Source organism: Notamacropus eugenii, chromosome 7 (genome assembly GCF_028372415.1).
Source record: "Notamacropus eugenii isolate mMacEug1 chromosome 7, mMacEug1.pri_v2, whole genome shotgun sequence".
Lineage (NCBI taxonomy): Eukaryota > Metazoa > Chordata > Mammalia > Diprotodontia > Macropodidae > Notamacropus > Notamacropus eugenii.
In genome coordinates, this window is record NC_092878.1 from 64,015,036 (window position 1) to 64,033,809 (window position 18,774).

At 37.3% G+C, this 18,774-nt stretch overlaps 1 protein-coding gene across 1 annotated transcript in view; it reads left to right on the top strand.

Moving 5' to 3' along the window:
- Positions 1-18,774, top strand: part of NRXN3 (neurexin 3) — a 532,333-nt gene that overhangs the window by 358,885 nt on the left and 154,674 nt on the right. The window lies entirely within an intron of this gene.

Genomic DNA, 18,774 nt, shown 5'->3' on the forward strand with positions numbered 1-18,774 from the left:
AGGTTCCTCTTTTTTAAATATCCTATTGGGTTTATATTCTATAGGGAACATGTCTTCCCTATAAGCTTCTTCTCCCCTTCACCTTTTTCTCCATATCCAGTTGCTTTTTCTCTTTTCTAACTCTACTTTATCCTTACTTTCCAATTTTCAACTTTCCCTCATCCTTCAGTTGGAACCACTAGGGAAGAGGGGGTAAGTGCCCATAAAAGCTTATAGTTCTTAATAAACCAAAAATAATAATCACACTTCCTTCACACTCAATACTGCAAGCACAAATGTGATCCTGGTTCCCTACTTATTACTTGGAGCACACTTTTGTAGGTCTTAGAAACAATCCTATGAGTGTTGCTTGGATTATTGCATCTGATGGTATAGTTCATCTATAAAGTGAACTTTCATGATTTGGCCTAAAAAATTTAACCTCTCTTGATAACATTATTACTATATGAGAATGCTTTCTGAGTCCAAATAATTGAAATTCAATTTAACAAACAATTATTAATTGCTTACGGTGTTTAAGGCATTGTGACTAGGGCTAGGAATACAAAAATATCTTTGGAACTTAGGTTTTCATAAGGTGAAAAATGTTCGTCTCTTCCCTTCTCTGAACAACTTCTTTCTTTCTATAAACCAAGTAATTCTGAGGAGAAATTAATGAAACATGTCACATTACCTCCTTCTTACCATGTGTTCCCCTCCCGTGGCCACAGCGAAAACAATGTTCTGGGGATGTCAGGAATGATTTCCCATATACTTTCATTTTAAAATGAAAGGGTGGGGAGGGGAAAAGAGAAAACTTTATGAGATCACAAGTCATCTCCCATTTTCACTTTTTTTGGTTGTCTGAAAAGGATAAGGCTGGGACATGTACTCTTTGACAATGGTGGGAAGGATAGAGAATGGGGGCCTCAGTTTTTCAAACAGACTTCAACAGTTATTTTGGCCAACAAAAATTCTCTTTGGGTTAGTAGTGTTTAGTGGTCCCAGATGAATTTACTTAGATTGTGGCCTAGAAACTATCCTTATTGTGTGTTTGGCATTGTACCAACACATATATAGGTATGAATAATACATTTATTAGCCATACTATAAACCAGAATAATCTTCAAACCAGCTCTTACATTGTGACAGTGTGATGATGTCCATGCTAGTGTCCTTGACATGACAAAATCCTCTCATATCTCCTTAGTCATTAAAAAAATGCAACGAATTGTAACTAAGCCTAGAAATATACTGAGCAAAATAGAATCCTCTTAATTCTTTTTAAGTGGTCAACCACTTAAAGAGAACTTTAAATTATTTGATTAATCACAATAATATCTTTTCCTCTATCTATCCAGAGCACAGAAATTTCTTCTGTATTTATTATGTGTGTTTTTGGTAGCATCATCTGTATGCCTGTCTCTCTCTCTCTCTCAGTTATGGGAATCCCAATGTTGCTTCAGGGCTACCAAGGAGAGGAAACTATTCTTATTATCCAAATTGTATTATATAATTCTGGAAGAAGGGGCCCTGTTAGGTACCAGTCCTGGCAGGCAATTCTTCCCCTATCCACAGAGCCCTTCTATTTCTTCATCCCCTTACACGGCTGCATACCTCCAGGGCAGAGTTCTTTTTGGGGGGAAGAGTAGATTTTAACTTGTCATAATATTTATCCACCTTTGTGAAAGGTGACCTCCAATGAAAGTAGAAGGACATGAATGATTTTAATCTGTGGTAACAATGCAGAACTATTCCTGACCAACTGGAGAGGTATAAATTTATGCCAGATTTTTCAGCTCTGCCTTTCCATTTTTCCCTATTCCCCCCTCCCAACCCAGACATATACAAAGCCCATATTTCCGAACCCACACAACTCACCCCATAACGTACAATGAAATTCCACTTGGCCTTTATCTCAATGCTGCTGCCCTGATGATTAATGCCATGCTCACTGGGAAACTGTTCAACTGAGAGAAGACAAGGATGGAGGAAGGAACATGAAATATATTTCTGGGGCTGTTTCTCATTATTAGTATTATCATTATTAGTTACTTACTGTCATATCTACCCTCTTAGAGAAGCATAATCCATTAGGGAAAGGAAGGGCGTATGGCAATTGAAGGTGGATTTGATGGGGAGAAATTGACAAGGACAAAGACAGAAATAGGCAGTTTTTACTCAGAGACCTGAATTGAATAGGGGTGTTTTTCATTTTAAATCAAGATGCAGTGGCAGCCTCCTTTGGTGTGTGTGTGTGTGTGTGTGTGTGTGTGTGTGTGTGTGTGTGTGTGTGTGTGTGTGTTTTAGTAAATGTTTGGTAAGTTGTGGTTTTCCAAGAAACCCTGTTCAACTCTTCTAACTATGCAAAAAACAAAAATCAGAACAAAGTGCATAACTTTACAGATCTATGTCCCCATATGTACTTATTCTTGTATCCTGGCTATAGTTAACTGTTTGAAAGAGCTACTCCTTACATTGTGGGTTTTTTTTTTTATAGCAAATATGGATAAATGAATGAATGAATGATTTATTAAGTACTTACTCTATGCAAAGCACCCTCCTAAGGGATATAAGAAAAGTAAGACACTTCCTGCTACCATGGAGCTCACACGGAATGTGTGATGGGGGAGACAATACCACTTTGCATCCCAAATGTGGAATTGGTGCTTCAATTATTTCTGTCTCTGTTTATGAGGTGTCTTGCATTTCAGCGATCCCAAAGGAGTCTGTAACTTGTAGAAGTTTGAAATGTGAGCAGCTACTCATAAGTTTGGATATAAGTTTTTCGTATGTATTGGTGATAGATCTCAAATTGATCTTTCCCTATCCAATCTCTCATAGCACTTCGTACTTCTTCATTAGTCATACTCTGATTTTACGTACATACCTATGTGTGTGCATATAATTATATATGTGTATATATGTATATATAATATACTATAAGGTTCATATAAGGTTAATGGTGGGTGGGAAGAAGAGTTAAAGATCTTCCCCACCCATTAATAAGGTCTCAGACATCTTTTATTAATTTTTTAATGAGGCCCTAGGTCACAAGGGTCATGCCCTCCACATCCCTGAAAAGAATATGTATATATAAATATACACACACACACATATACATACATACATATATATCTATATAGATATAGACATATATACACACTCTGAGGTAAGGTTTTGCTTTGGGCCTTATTTTCTGGAAGAAGGCTTGTGCCAGATAAGACTCAGGACAGCTGTTTTAAGAAGCCCCCTGACTTTGAAAACCATATATATATATATATATATATATATATATATATATATATAATGGAGAGAGAGAGGAAGAGAGTTTTTGTTTTACTTGGTGGTAGAACTTAAGAGTCAGAAGATGTAGGGTCAGAACCATAACTAGTCATTGTACTTGGGTCAGATTCATGTGAAGAGACAGTTTAGGTAACTGCATTGTATGGAGGCTAGTTTGCTTGTGGGTTCAGTTCTTCCAGGGAAGGAGGCAGCTCCTCCCTTAGAGAGGATGTCTATGACCCAGGTGCTATAGCAGTGGGTCTGTAAAGAGAACTCAGTTGAAAGAACAAGTCAGACACAAACAAACCCAATGCAGCCAAGATTAGGAGGGAAGCAGAAAACTGGGAAAGAATTTTTGCAACGTGTATGTGATAAAGGCCTCATTTCTAATATATATAGAGAACTAAGTCAAATGTACAAGAATACAAGTCATTCCCCAATTGATAAATGATCAAAGGATATGAACAGGCAGTTTTCAGAGGAAGATATTAAAGTTATCTGTAGTCATATGAAAAAATGCTCTAAATCACTATTGATTAGAGGGATGCAAATCAAAACAACTCTGAGATACCACATCATGTCTGTCAGATTGGGTAACATGACAAAATAGGAAGATGATAAATGTTGGAGAAGATGTGGGAGAGCTGGAACACTAATTCGTTGTTGGTGGAGCTGTGAGCTGATCCAATCATTCTGGAGAGCAATTTGGAACTATGCCCAAAGGGCTACAAAAATGTGCATACCCTTTGACCCAGCAACATCACTTCTAGGACTGTATCCCCAAGAGATCATAAAAATGGGAAAGGGTCCCACATGGACAAAAATATTTATAGCAGCTCTTTTGTGGTGGCCCAAAACTGGAAATCAAGGGGATGCCCATGAATTGGGGAATGGCTGAATAAGGTGTGGTATATGAATGTAATGGAGTACTATTGCACCATAAGAAATGATGAACAAGAAGACTTCAGAGAGGCCTGGAAGAACTTATATGAACTGATGCTGAGGAGCAGAACCGGGAGAATTTTGTACACAGCAACAACCACAGTGTGCTAAGAATTTTTCTGGTAGACTTAGTCCTTCACAGCAGTGTAAGGACCTAAAAACTTCCCAATGAACTCTTGAGGCAAAATGCCTTCCACCTCCAGAGAAAGAACTATGGAATTGAATTGCAGAATGAAGCAAACAAGTCAGGGAGCTGTCTCACTAATCTTTGATGCTCACAGAAGGAAAAAATCAAGTTGGCTTGAGGAGCAAGTGATCACAGGGACAGCAGGAGGACCTTAGGTAATTTATAGCAGAATGTCCCAAACCCACTATCTTGCCCTTGCCAGCAACTTCTAGTGAGGGTGTTCATATGACTGGCATGCTGTGGAACTAGGAACTAGGAAATATGTTGAACTGAGAAGCCTCAATTTGGACACTATTTATCCTGTCAATACCATTCAATGCAACAGCATTTATTAAATACCTACTATATACCAGCTCTATGCACTGGGGACACAAAGATGAAAGTGAGCAATTCATTTCTTCATGATTCTTTCATTCTATAGGGGAATATATATGTGGCAGAGTGTACAGCATGTACATAGATGTAAATAAAAACACAGTAATTTAATGGTTCAGAGTGGTGCAAGTGTCCTAGCTACTAGGACAATCAGGAGAAGTCTCTTGTAGCCTGTGGCACTTGACCTTCTCTCTGAAGGCAGATAGAGATTCCAAGAGGTAGAGAGGAAGAGAATGACCATGGAAGGCATGAGAGACTGTCTATATAAAGGCATGGAGGTAGGAAATGGAATATTATTTATAGGGACAAACATGTAATGTAGTTTGGATGTCAACCTAACAATCATTGCATATGATGTCAGGGAATAGCCAAGGATTATTTTCCAATGTGTGAAGTGTGATGCTCAATGACTCATCTGGAATTTCCACTCATTTAGCCTTTGGGAAGTCTTGTTCATTGGAAGAGACATCAGGTTCACATCTCCCCTATCTTCCCCTCTCATTTAACCAGTGAAGGAAGTGAAGCCTGAGTCGTGAAGATATGTATCCAAAATCATTTAGTAAGTTTTTGTCCTAGTTTGGGGCTTTGGCTATTGGAGAGAGAAGAGGTTGGCAGAAATCTAGGGAACGTTAGCCCTGGAAATAGAAGTTTGGGGAAGAGACATTGAGTGTGGTTGACTATGAGAAGAACATAAAGAAATGAATCAGGAAATAGTACAAGATAAGAGATAAGATCCTGCTTAGCTCTTTGTGTGTATTAATGAAGAAAAGACTGAAGATTTAAGAGTCTTTTATCTTTCCCAAATTTATTTTGTGTAATGTTGGCCTTTGGATTGTCAGTAGCAGTAAAAAGCCTTTAAAAATCTTAAAAAGGATATATTTTCTTGTGTAGGAGCTGGAAGGGAGAACAAAGAAATTGGAAAAATGCAACCTAGGCTTCCATGTCCTGGGAGGGGAACTCAGTTGAAAGAATAAGTCAGGGAGCTGTCTCACTAATCTTTGGTGCCCACAGAAGGAAAAAATCAAGTTGGCTTGAGGAGCAAGTGATCATAGGACAGCAGGAGGGCCTTAGGTAATTTATAGCAGAATGTACCAAACCCACTATCTTGCTCCTGCCAGCAACTCCTAGTGAGGGTGTTCATGTGACTGACATGTTGTGGCCATTTCGCTGGGTCCTAATCTAAACTGAAGCCAGTCCTTTAAAACTGTCCTTAACTTTCTTCCTTTTTTTCCCCTAAAACATTCAATAGTCTCATTTATACAGTAGAGGAGATAGAAAGAATTCTGATCCTTAGAAAATAAAGAAAACTCCATCCCCTATGGGTCATCCTTCCCTAGTGACCCGTACAAAACTGTGCCAATGATGTGCTGGAGCCAGCTCATATTAGGTTACCAGAACTGATGGTTAAATTTTCATTGTGAGTTCTTACACCTCAGAAATTGGCAGATGCTTCATCCAGGCTTAGGAAGTGTTGGAGGAAATGTTAGCAATGCAGATTAAACTTAAAAGTGTGTTCTGTGTATATTTTCCCCCTGTGATTTTTTGCCTTTGCCTGTGATTTACAATACTACCCTGAACAAAGCCATGAGAGCAGGAATGGCCAAATTTCCCTTCTCCAGCTTCTTTCTTAAATTTTTTTTAAGTGTCTCTGATTCTTTGGCTTTATCGTAAATATCCATTCCCTATCCTGTTAAAAGGAAAGATTAACCAAAATTTGTTTCTTGTTGTTCAGTCATTTGGGACTCTTTGTGGCCCTATTTCTTGACAAGGATACAGGAGTGGTTTGCCATTTTTCTCCAGCTCATTTTACAGGTGACAAAATTGAGGCAAGTGACTTGTCCAGAATCACATAACTAGTAAATTTCTGTGGCCAGATATGAACTCAGGAAAAAGTGAATAGTCCACTATGCCACCTAGCTGCCCCATTAATTAAAATACTATATATAAATTCCCTGAATTCCTTTGAAACATATTACATAAATTGTATTATTTAGTTCTGCATACTTCTGTTTTTGAGAAGGGGAAATACCAGATACACTACCAAGGTATCATGTTGTAATATTCTATGTGGGTTTGCCTCCATGTTATATGCTGAATGGTAATGGTAATAGAGACTGTGCACCTGGATTATAACAATAGCAACCACAGCAATGGAAATTATTTATGATCACCATGAAGTATTTATTAACTTTATTTTCTTTTGCAAAAGATCATCATCTCATGTCTAAAAATGGGGGGGAGTGTTCTGATATAATTCCTCCACTCTATAGGGATTACAAATAACTATTATGATGGCTATTATTATTATTACATAGAAAAAGTAATTCATCATTGTAAAGTCTGAAAAGTGCTTTCCTCATAACCATACTATTAGAAGGTAGCACTAAACAAATACTACTTGTCTCTATTTTACAAGTGAACAAATGGAAATGTAGAAATGAAGTGATTTGTTCAGGATCATACAAGGTGCGACTTGAACCCCTGGTCAACTCTCTTTCCACTACAGCTAGTTTCCAGTTAATGTGAATAATGCATCCAATGCAGAAGGTAGCATTATTCAAATTTATATTATTAGAAGTTATAATTATGTGTAAAATATGATAATTTGCTCCACTCCAGTGTAAGTATGCAGTGAGAATTTGATTATTGGGGCCACTTTAATAGGGTCTTAGCTGTACACTTAGGGACAGTGAATTGATGTAAGATAAATGTGGGTAGCTAGTATATAATATCAATTACAAACTCCATATATAAGACAAGGTTTTATATGTTCATAAGGTCATTAGCAAGGCGAACCTGATGCTCTCAAGGATAGACAAGGTGGAAAGAAAGAAAATTTGAGAAGGGCTAGGATTTATCCTGTTCTAGTCCTTCTATTACATAGTCATCTCCAACATGGAAGGAATTAAAACAACAACAAATAATCATGACAAACACCTTTGGCCATGGTCATTTCATGGGGCCTGAGAGCAAGTTTTCCTGTTTGTGTATATATATATATATATATATATATATCCCCCAACACTTTCATATATACATATATATACACATATATGTATGTATATATATATACACATATATATGTATATATACACATGCACATATGTATATGTGCGTGTGTATATATATATGTGTGTGTGTGTATATATATATATATATATATATATATATATATATATATATATATATATATACACACACACACATATATATATAAGAGCCGGGAAAAAAACAGTAATTCTGTTCCAAAATATCTGCAATGGCTTTGTTATGCCTAGTACTGGTATTTTTTATGTCATATAAAAAAATATTTGCATATGAGGCAATGCAAATGATTTGATAATTGTACAAGGCTACAGCTGGATCTTACCCTATCTTTCAAAGGAAGACTGGGAGAAAACTCCTTTTAAAAGGGGAACATATATGGTAAAGAATTTCCATAACACTTGTATTTTACCTGTAACTCATAAGCATCTATGCTTGAAAAGAGGGTTTTTATAACCATTTTTTTCAGTCCCTAATGGAAAGTGAATGTGATATCAGAAAATATGAAAGATTGACATGTTTTTCACCCTTCGAATAGCGCACTGGATCTCAGGTCAGACTGGCCTCAAACGCTAATAGCTGTGTGACCCTGGTCAAGTCATTTAACCTTTGTCCTTCTTAGTTTTCTCATCTCTAAAATTGGGACAGTTATAGCACCTACCTCTCAGGGTTGTTGTGAGGTTAAAATTAGATAAAAATAAGATTGTAAAGTGTTTTGCAAACCTTAAAGCATTATACAAATTTTATTTATTATTAATAATCATTATTATTATTCACATTTTATTGCTTCAAAGAATGACAGAAATTTTTAAACCTGTATGAAACAGTCATTTTATTAAAACTATTTTTCCATTGATGGCTGTTCTTCTTGCTTTATCCTTCCTCACTCTTTTTAGTCTTTCTCTTTGCTTAGTAGAAATTGTTCAGTCTAATAGCAGTTTTCCTTAAGTCTAATTAGCCTTTCTACCTAATTTTGTAATAAAACACCTAAACCTGAAGCTGAAGATAATGCGCTTGATTTAATTATTTTATGTAAAATAAGGGAAAAGATATTGCTTTTAATTTTAAAAAAGTCATTTCACTCCACACTACACTCTCTCTCCAAACAGTAGCCCATCCATGGATAATGAAAATTCCTCAATACCAAGACTGCCAATCATACCTCATTCATTAAATTAATTTGCTAACATGATGATGATAGCCCTTGGCCACACAGACTTTTTGTTATTGTTGTTCAGTCATTTCAGTCATGTCTGATTTTTTGCAACTCCTTTTGAGGTTTTCTTGGCAAAGATGTTGGAGTGATTTGCCATTTCCACCTCTAGTTTATTTTATAGATGGGGAAACTGAGGCATACAGGGTTAAGTGATTTGTCCAGGGTTACCCAGCTAGTAAGTGTCTGAGGCTGGATTTGAATTCAAGTCTGCCTGACTCCAGGACTGGTGCTTTATCCACTCCACTACTTAACTGCCAAGATTTAGATGGTTATAATTTACTTTCCAGCTAAACATTGCTTCTCAGTTACTTTCTTTCCCAAGTGGGGTGGTCACTTTGCTTGCGTAATGGCATTGTTGAGTTATCCAGTTAGCAAAATAGAGTGTTGGAGTTAGAGTCAAAAACACCTGAGTTTGAATCTTCTCTCACAGGCTGAAAGGCTGTGTGACTTTGGTCAAGTCATTGAACCACTCAGCCTCAGTTTCCTCATCTGTAAAATGGTAATAAAATAACATTCATCTCACAGAACTGTTGTAAGGATGAAATGAGATAACATGTAAAGTCACTGTCATCGTCATCATCATCACCATTACCACTGCAACCGCCACCACCAGACATATTTTTCAGTTGCATGTTAATGTTACCTTTGGATTGCCTGGGAAGCAAAGTTTTCATGATCAGACGCTTCTTGGTGTTGCAAGCCTGGCTGTTTTCCTTAGGTAGTACTCAACTAATAGTCAATTTCAACTTCACTCTTCTCTTGGTGACAGCTCTGCTACTTTAAGTTATGTTTGAATAGGCAACAAATTTCTATCAGCTATCAAATCCTTTCATTAAAAAGTCCCCAGATTCTGATCCCCAAAGGCATTCATGGCTTTAACCCCTAGATGCCTGGATTCAAAAGGAAACATTTATTTTTTAATTAGGTGGCCCCCAACTCCACAGAAAAAGAACATTAACCTGCTTTTTCAAAATCCCTGATTTTCCCTTTGGCCCCAAAGTAACATGTTAGCACAGTAATGGTTTCAAGTATCTTTACCAGTTTCTTTTTCCAATATATGTTGAAAAAAGGAGAGAGAGAAAGAGAGAGAGACAGAGAGACAGACAGAGAAAGAGACAGAGAGAGATAGATGAATAGAACTTGGTGCGGATGTATCTTGTGCCCCCTGTAAAGAATATGCATACACAAGTGTATGTGTGTATTCTAACAACAACAATCCAAAGAATGCTGAACACATTCAATGTTAATGTTTTAAATTGTTTGCCATTTAAATATTAAATGTCTCTTGATAGAGTTTTGACAAATATGCTTCCCAACATTTTTTGAAGCAGCCATGCTAATAAGTACTTAGGATAGCACAATCTCCACAAGCTACTGGAATACACTTTTCCATCTGAGTTTTTCTTTTGTCCTTTTTTTTTTACATCAACATCATTTCCCTAATTGGAGAATTATATAATTTCATAGTTTGAAGGGATCATACTTATTATCTCTTACAGCCTTTTCATTTTATTGATGAAGGAGCCGAGTTTCAGGAATGTTGAATGACTTAAAGTCACAGAATCTCAGAGCTACAACAAAGTCTAACCTACATCTGAGTAGGGATCCCCTCTCCAAGATTTCTTTCTAGAGGCATATTAATATGATAACGTGACTATGTGAAGGAGCTGAGATTTTGCCAGTGAGGAACTCCCATTGTGCAAACTCTCTCCACAAAAGCAGATTCTTAGCTGTCCACAACTTAGTAGTGGAGAATTGTTGTTTTTTGTTGTGGTTGTTCATCCTTCATTCTTGAAAAGGACCATGACATCAGGGAGGTGATGCCATGACATACAGGTGAATTGGATTTAAATGAGGCAGGGCTGCACAAAGTCACCAGCCTCACTTTCTTCTCTGGTGCTATCTGGGTCCAGTACCCAGATACAGAGCACGAAGGCTGGAGATGGTCTAGGATGTAGTGGGAGACCTTGGCCTTTTCAAGCTAAGGTCTTTAACAGGTCTCAGTTTAACTGAGACAGTGTCCATTCAGTGATTAAGGCTTAATAAGAAATGAGTCATAGAATGACTTATTTACCTAGCCAAAAAAATAAAATGAGAGACCCATTTAGGTTGAGTGACTTGTCCAGGGTCACACAAGTAGCAAGCATAAGAGGAGGGATTTGGACCTAGATCCTCCTGAGTCCAAGTCCAAGACTCTATAACTATGCCAGAAGTCTCCAAATTATTTTTTCTCCTATATCCAATCATAAAAAAAAATTAAACATACACCCCTAATATATGCACATTTATTAGTTTGTAAGTTATATATATGTGTGTGTATGCGTAACTACTATACTAATAGCTATAAATGTTACAAAAATAGATTTTTAACAGGTTTGAAATCAATATGAAATAATATCCATTCCTTTCATCAATAGGAAACTACTGGAGTTTGTTCAGTAGGTATGAGACATTGTAAGATCTATGCTTTCTTAAAATCACTTTGACCGCTGTATGGAGGATTAATTGGAAGGGGGGGGGGGGAAAGTGGAGATGGGGTGGGGTGGGGACAACCTTGAGAACTCTTTCAATGGTGAAGACAAGAAGCGATGAGAACCTAAATTGAGGTGGTGGCTGTATGAGCAGAGAGAGGGAAAATATAAGACATGTGGTTGTGGAGAAAGAAAGGACAGAGTTTGGAAACTGATTGGATGTGAGGGAGATGAAAAGGCTGAAGATGACACTGAGAAGACAAACCTGAGTGACCAAAAGAATTGTGCTGCCTTCCATAGAAATAGAGAAATTTGGAGAGAAGTGGACTTTAGGGGGAACAATGATACGATAGATATCAGTAAAGGGCTTTGCAAATCCTAAAACACTTTGCAAATGCTAGTTATTATTATTAATCATATATTATTACAATATATTATGTTATATATCATGCTGTGTAATATATTATTATTGATTACAGTTTAGCAGTGCCAATCACAACCTATTTATACCTGATGATCCTGTGAGACTTACTTTTTCCCACCTAAAATGAAAAGGGAAGGGTAGATATCTTATACACTGATTAATATTCCAAAAGGCTACTCTAAGGATTTCCTGAAGAAGCTAGTAGAAATCATGAGGTGACCTAGTAGACTCAGGTCTACTAGGTCACAGAAGGGAAGTGAGGGTGAGGGAAGGGAATATTTACTCAATGGGACCTGGGCAATTACTCTACCCAGGCTGTGTTAAGTTCTAACTAGTCTAATGAGAGAGGCTTATCTGAAGGCTCAGAGGAGGTGGAGGATCAAAACTTTCATAGTAAAGGGAGGAAGCGGAATAGGGGGAGGGATGGGAATAAAGGTAAACATTTGTACTGGAGATAAGCTTCATAATTAGTTAGGCAAGTAGATATAACCCATATTCTCATCCTTCATTAGTTAATCATATCTCTTTTGAATAGACCATGACCTCTTTAGAGACTACTATATTATGGCCATATAATATGATAATATGATTTTATTATTAAAATCATTAGTGGATCTCTGGTACATGAAAATTCCTATTCCCCCAAAATTTGAGGAATAATATTAAAATTTTTAAGTATTGAAAGCTGAAAACAGTAATCATAATAAAATAATAATAATGACACTTATAATTCACATTTTTAGCACTTTGAAATTTACCGAAAGTTTCACCTCTAACAACTATAGGAGGTAGGTAATACATATTAAATATTTGCATTCAGTTAATTCTTGGAAATTCTATGTAGATGGAGAAAGAAAGCCTCGAAGGTAAAATATATAGCTGTAGAGTAAAACTCACTCACTATCTATGCAAATGGTGGCTATAAAAGACGATATTTATCTTTATACATATTCTATAAAGATATTATCTATCTCTCTAATTAGATAGTCAATTATTTTTAAAGAGCTGCAAATAATTCCTGTAAGAAAGGCATAAACATAATCTATTTAGAAACATCTTGCCTATAAATTACATTTTTATTCTCTTGCCTTCTGTCATGTTTTTCGTGGCTATACAACTTTAAAAAAAGCCACACAAAACCCTGAAAATAAAAATAAAAGTTGGGAGTCTAAACTGCTTCCCTAGGCAGGTCACTGATACTTAGTTGTACATTAATTATATTTGTAATCTCCTCCCCTTCAACATCAATATTCTGTGAAAGGATACGAAAGACTGGGGGGATAAGTCTCAAATGAAGAAGGAACAGTTGGAGGAGACAGGAAAGATGTTATTTTCATGGAAAATTCTCCAGTAAGAAAAAAAGGCGGGGGGAGAAAGGGGCATGAGAACTATGAAAATTCATGATGTATAAGCAGAATGATTAATAAGAACACTCTATCCTCTGCTTCTATAGGATCTTTCAAGATGTAGACAAATTGGAGAGAGGCCAAAGGAGAGCAAAAGATACGATTAGGGAAACTGAAGGAATGACTTATGAGAAAACATTAAAGGGTCTAAATATGTATAACTTGACTAAGTGACAACAGAGAGGAAATGTCAACAACCTACAAATATCAAAGTGGTGGGCCCCAGTAGGGGAGGGGTGACTTAGCTTGATGCAAAAGGTATAAGGAGAGGTGTAAGGGGATGGAATTGAAAAATAGAAAATTATCAATTGACTCTCTGGGATTTCTCCATGGCCGTGAGAGCCATTATGCTATGAAGGTTATAGCTTAAGGAAATATGGATGCGTCAAAATATGTCATCTTGCTGGAATGGAACAAGAGGAGGTGTTGAGTTGGCAAGGAAAGTATCCAATTTCATTAGTCAATCAATCATCTAGGGCTTGTTAAGCATATGCTATATACCTGGCACTGTTCTAAGACCTGGGGATAGAAAGAAAAGCCAAAACTAATCTCTCCTCTCAAGGAGTTCATGGGCTAATGAGGGACAGCTTTGTGCAACTATGTACAAAGCAGATACAAACAGGACAAATTAAAAATTGTCTTTGAAGGAGAAGTATTAAACATAAGAAGAAAATGTTTCTTGCAGAAAGTGGACTTTAGCTGAAGCTTGAAAGAAGTTGAAGAATCTAGGAGGCAGAGACAGAATGGTCTCATGGTCTTAAAGGAATTTAGAGTTATTTACATGGATTTGTATTTTATAAAGTATTAAAAAAATACCACATTTGGAGTTGGGAATCCTGGATTCAAATCCTGCCTTTTTCTCTCACTATTTGTGTGACCTGAGATAGATCACTCTCTGGGTTGCCTCAGCGGTAAAATGAGGGAATTAGACCAAATGACTTCCAAGGTCTTTTCCAGTTCAATGACCCTATGATCAGCACAGTATATCTATCTTTGTCCAGTCACAAGGGCAGATTTGAACTCTGAATTTCCTGCTCCCAAAATAGCGCCACCTAGCTGCTTCATTTTTACAAATAAATGAAAATGATGACAGCCTTACCTATCACATAATGCCATCTCATAGGACCAAATAATATCATGGCTCTGAAAGTGCTTGGTGCCACGTTAGAAGAACCATGCAGATGTAGGTCATACTGTTGTTCGTGACCCCATGGACAGTATGGCAAGAGGTTTTTCCCTTTCCAGTAGATTAGAGCTGACAGAGAAGTGACTTGCCTACCCATGGTCATACAGTTTATAAGTATCTGAGGCCAGATATGAACTTACTAATGCCAGGCACAGCACTCTGTATGCTGAGCCACCTAGCTGCTTCAAATCAATATTATAAATGTTAATGTTTTATCAGTACAACTCCTGACTCTGTCATGTCCCAACCAAGTAATCTTAGGTAAATCACCTAATCTCTCAAAGTTTTACTTTCCTCATCTATAAAAGAAAATGAGAGGGAGAGTATAGTGCAGTGGGGAAAAGGACTGGATTTAGAATAAAATAATTGAGGTTCAAATTCTGATTCTGCTGCTTTACTACCACGTTACCAGGGAGAATTTGCTTAAACTCTCTGAGCCTCAGTCTCTCCTCTGTAAAATAAAGGGATTGGTTAAGTCCTCTAAAATCCCTTCTAGGTCTAAATCTCATGACCCTGTGACCTCCCTCTCAGGGTTGTTGTGAGACTGAAATAAAATAATGTATTTAAAAGTGTTTTGTAATCCTAAAAGTGTCAGATGAATAGAAACTGAAAATAAGATTATTGCTGATTTGGATGAAATGTCTCAACCTCCTAAAGTAGACAGAATGGTCTTTTACTAGATATCTTTCCAATCCTCAAAAACAGTTCTAAATGTGAAAAAGTAAATAGATTTCTCATTTTCCCTAATTGCATCACATTAAAAAAAGGCAATTTAATTCCAGTGCAGCTTTACATCCAGAATAAACCTTAGGAAAGGGTGAGATTTTATATACACATGTATGTGTACGTACACATGTATCTATATGTATATGTACACATATATGTATATCCTCCAGTAATTGCCTCAATAATACTGTCAGGTTATCACAGGGTCTGAAATTCTACTATTTGAGATTCATTACTTTAGGTTTCTCTCTCCAGATCTGCTTTTGCAATATAAATATTCTTAGAAAGAGTAACAAGACAGCTAGGTAGTACAGTGGTAATGGACAGGGTGCTGGGCCTGGAGTAAGGAAGGCTCTTCTTCCTGAGTTCAAGTCTGGCACTACCTATGTAGTCCCGGGCAAATCACTTAACCCTGTTTGCCTCAGTTTCCTCAACTGTAAAATGAGCTGGAAAAAGAAATGGCAAACCACTCTATTATCTTTCCAAGGAAAACCCCAAATGTGGTCGTGAAGAGTTGGACATGATTGAAATGACTGCACAATAAAAACAAACAGAGAAGGAATACAGACTGATTCACACTAAAATGTTAGTGACCTACTAAATGACTTTTCCTTAGCTTTTAGAAGAAAAGGTGGAAAAATGAGGGAACAGAAAGGAGAGATCAGTCACATTAAAATCAAACTTTTCCTGCTTCACAAATCTTGTGGAACATAAGCTCTGGACTGGGACACACATGACCAATTCTATTCTCTTGAGGCCAGGGCTTACTATGGGTTATCACCAAGTCAAAGTTATTAGTAGCAGCCCTCCTGCTCCAGACTATTCCTCCGACTGCTGGGAGTTAAAACAGTCCCAGCTGATCCATTGCTGATGTCTAGAGGAGAGTATTAAGATTCATGCAATTCTTTTCTAGTCCATTAATAACCTAAACAAGGTTTTCATTCTTCCTTTCTTCCTTCCCCACTTGGTCTCCATTCTTCTATTTTTTTTCCTCCCTTTTGGAGGAAATAAATAGAATTTCAACCGTAGCAATGAATCGTATAGAAGCGTGCCCCGGGGTTTTTAATGTCCCTTCATAGCTATGTGATAAATTGACTCCTTTAGAACTAATTGTTAGTTTTTCCAGAAATGTTTGCTTGCTTTCATATCCTTGATGGCATCCACTTGATTTTTCTAGTCATTCACATATTCCCTTCCCACCTGAGAGGTTTCAGGCTCAAGTCACCATGGGGAAAGAACAGATGCCATCAATAATTCTGACAAGAGATCAGTAGGAGGATTGCCATAGTAGTCTCCAACCAGAAGTGCCAAGTGTCCAATCCCAGATATGATGTGTAATATGACTGAGGTAAGAAGAGAAGCTATTTGTTCCCTTTGTAATAGATGTACCTGGTTGCCTTACTCTTTGGTTATTAATTACCCAAATCATTATTATCAGTCTTTATCAGATGTGTGTTCCATTTTGGGGAACAGGAGTTGGTTTTGAAAGTTATAGGACTAGGTCTTGCTCAATAACAATTAGCTTCATGGGTCATTAATTCCTACACTTGGAGCTATTCTGTAACCTTTGTGCTCCCTCTGGGAATTTTGAGCCTTCGATGATGACTGAAAGCCAATGGAGGTGTCGTGTTTCCTAGATTTTACCATGTGCCTAAGCCACTTGGCTCTTTATGCTGTAAATCTTCAGCATTTGACCTGAGAAAGGGAGGTGGTGCAGTGAACAGGGCACTGGGTCTGGAGTCAGGACAAATTTGAGTTCAAATTTGTTCTCAAGAGACTAACTCACTGTGTGACCTTGGGCAAATCACTTAATCTGCTTGCCTCAGTTTCCTTAGCTGTAAAATGGGATAATAACAGCACCTATCTTTTGGGATTGTTGTGAGGATCATACAAGATACTTGTAACGTGCTTAGCACAGTGTCTGGCATATAGTAGGCATTAATACAAATGCTTTTTTTCCTCCTACCTGACCTCAAATCATTGGTTCAGACACTATCATCATAAATGGATTTCATTCTCGGCTATTTTCTGGCTGCTACACAATCAGTTAAGCAAACATTTATTAAATTTCTTTGCAAACACTATGCTAGGCACTGGGGCTTCAAAGACAAAAACATTAATCATCATTCATAATACTTTCCCTATGAAATTTTCAGCAAAAACCCTTCTCTGGGGGCTATATTCACAGTTAGTAAAGTAAATGAGTAAAGAAAAGATAATTTCAAGAAGGAGAGTGCATTGATAACTGGGGCAAGCTTCCAATGAGAAGCAGGTATACAGTCTTGAAGAAGAGGGAAGGAGGGGAGGCACAAGAGAACAGTGAGCTCTTTCCATAGGAGGATTGTTTCATTCTTCTTCCTTGGATAGCTAGTGCTTAGCACAGGGCCTGGCACAAAAAAAGGAGTTGAACAAATGCTTGTTGAATGATAGATGGACAAGAGAAAAATATAAATTCAGACATAATGTACCAGGGTAAGGTGATCAGAAGTACATATAAAGATAAATCTATCCAGACTAAGTGGAACATAAGCAAAGTTAATATTTAAAGATCCCCAGAACTGGCTCAGTCTTTGGGATCCTCCCTCTACTTCCCACCTCCAGGCTTGTCTTTCCCTCCTGATACATAGATTAGAATGGGATATTTCATCTTAAAATATACCCCCTGGTAAACAAGCCAACTGGGAATTAATCATAGACCTAGAATTGGAAAGGACCCCAGAGTCCATCTCATGTAACCAGCTCACTTTATAGATGAGGGAAATGAATCTTGGCAAGGTCAAATGACTTCTCCAAGTAGTATCAGAAGTAGTATCAGAAGAAAAATTTGAACCCAGTTCCTCTGACACCAGATCCAGTTCTCTTTCCACTAAACCATGTGGAAGCATTTTTCTGGGAAAGTCAAGAGAACATGTGGTTAAGGGCACTACCTGAAGCGTTTGCCATGTTAAGGACCTTTTGAGTCGTCCTAAACAGTGTTAATAGAAAACACTAGAAATCCTAAAGCATAAAAATTGAGGAGAGAAAAGAGAGAGCAAAGGAGAAGAAGGTTGCATGCACCCAGGAATAAATGAATGTGGCTGTAGTTAGAGTAGGCTATTTGTAAGACCCCATCTTATTTTTCTTTCTTCCTTTATGTCCTAAGATTTCCATGTGCAAGTTTTAAAGAAGACCAGGCAAACATTTAGCTCTGTAGGGTTTCTAGTAGCAATATAGCTCAGAGGGAGCCAACCCTAACACTCATCACTAAGCCTTGAAGAATTGCTAGGTAAGCTCTCATTGCAGAGACTATAGCAATGGTGGTGGGATAAAAGATTTAAAAAACATAGTGATCCTGCTCTCAAGTCTTAGGAAGTATTTTCATCTCTGCTCCTTCGAGCTGATATTGTGCTTGGGAAACGAGTGAACATGGCATCTGAGATATCTTGGGATGAATACATGTACAAACCCAGGAGGATTTTTAAATTGACACTTTTCTGGCAGTTTTTACATGAAAGCAAAACAAAATACACCTCAATAAAAGGAGGATTAAAAG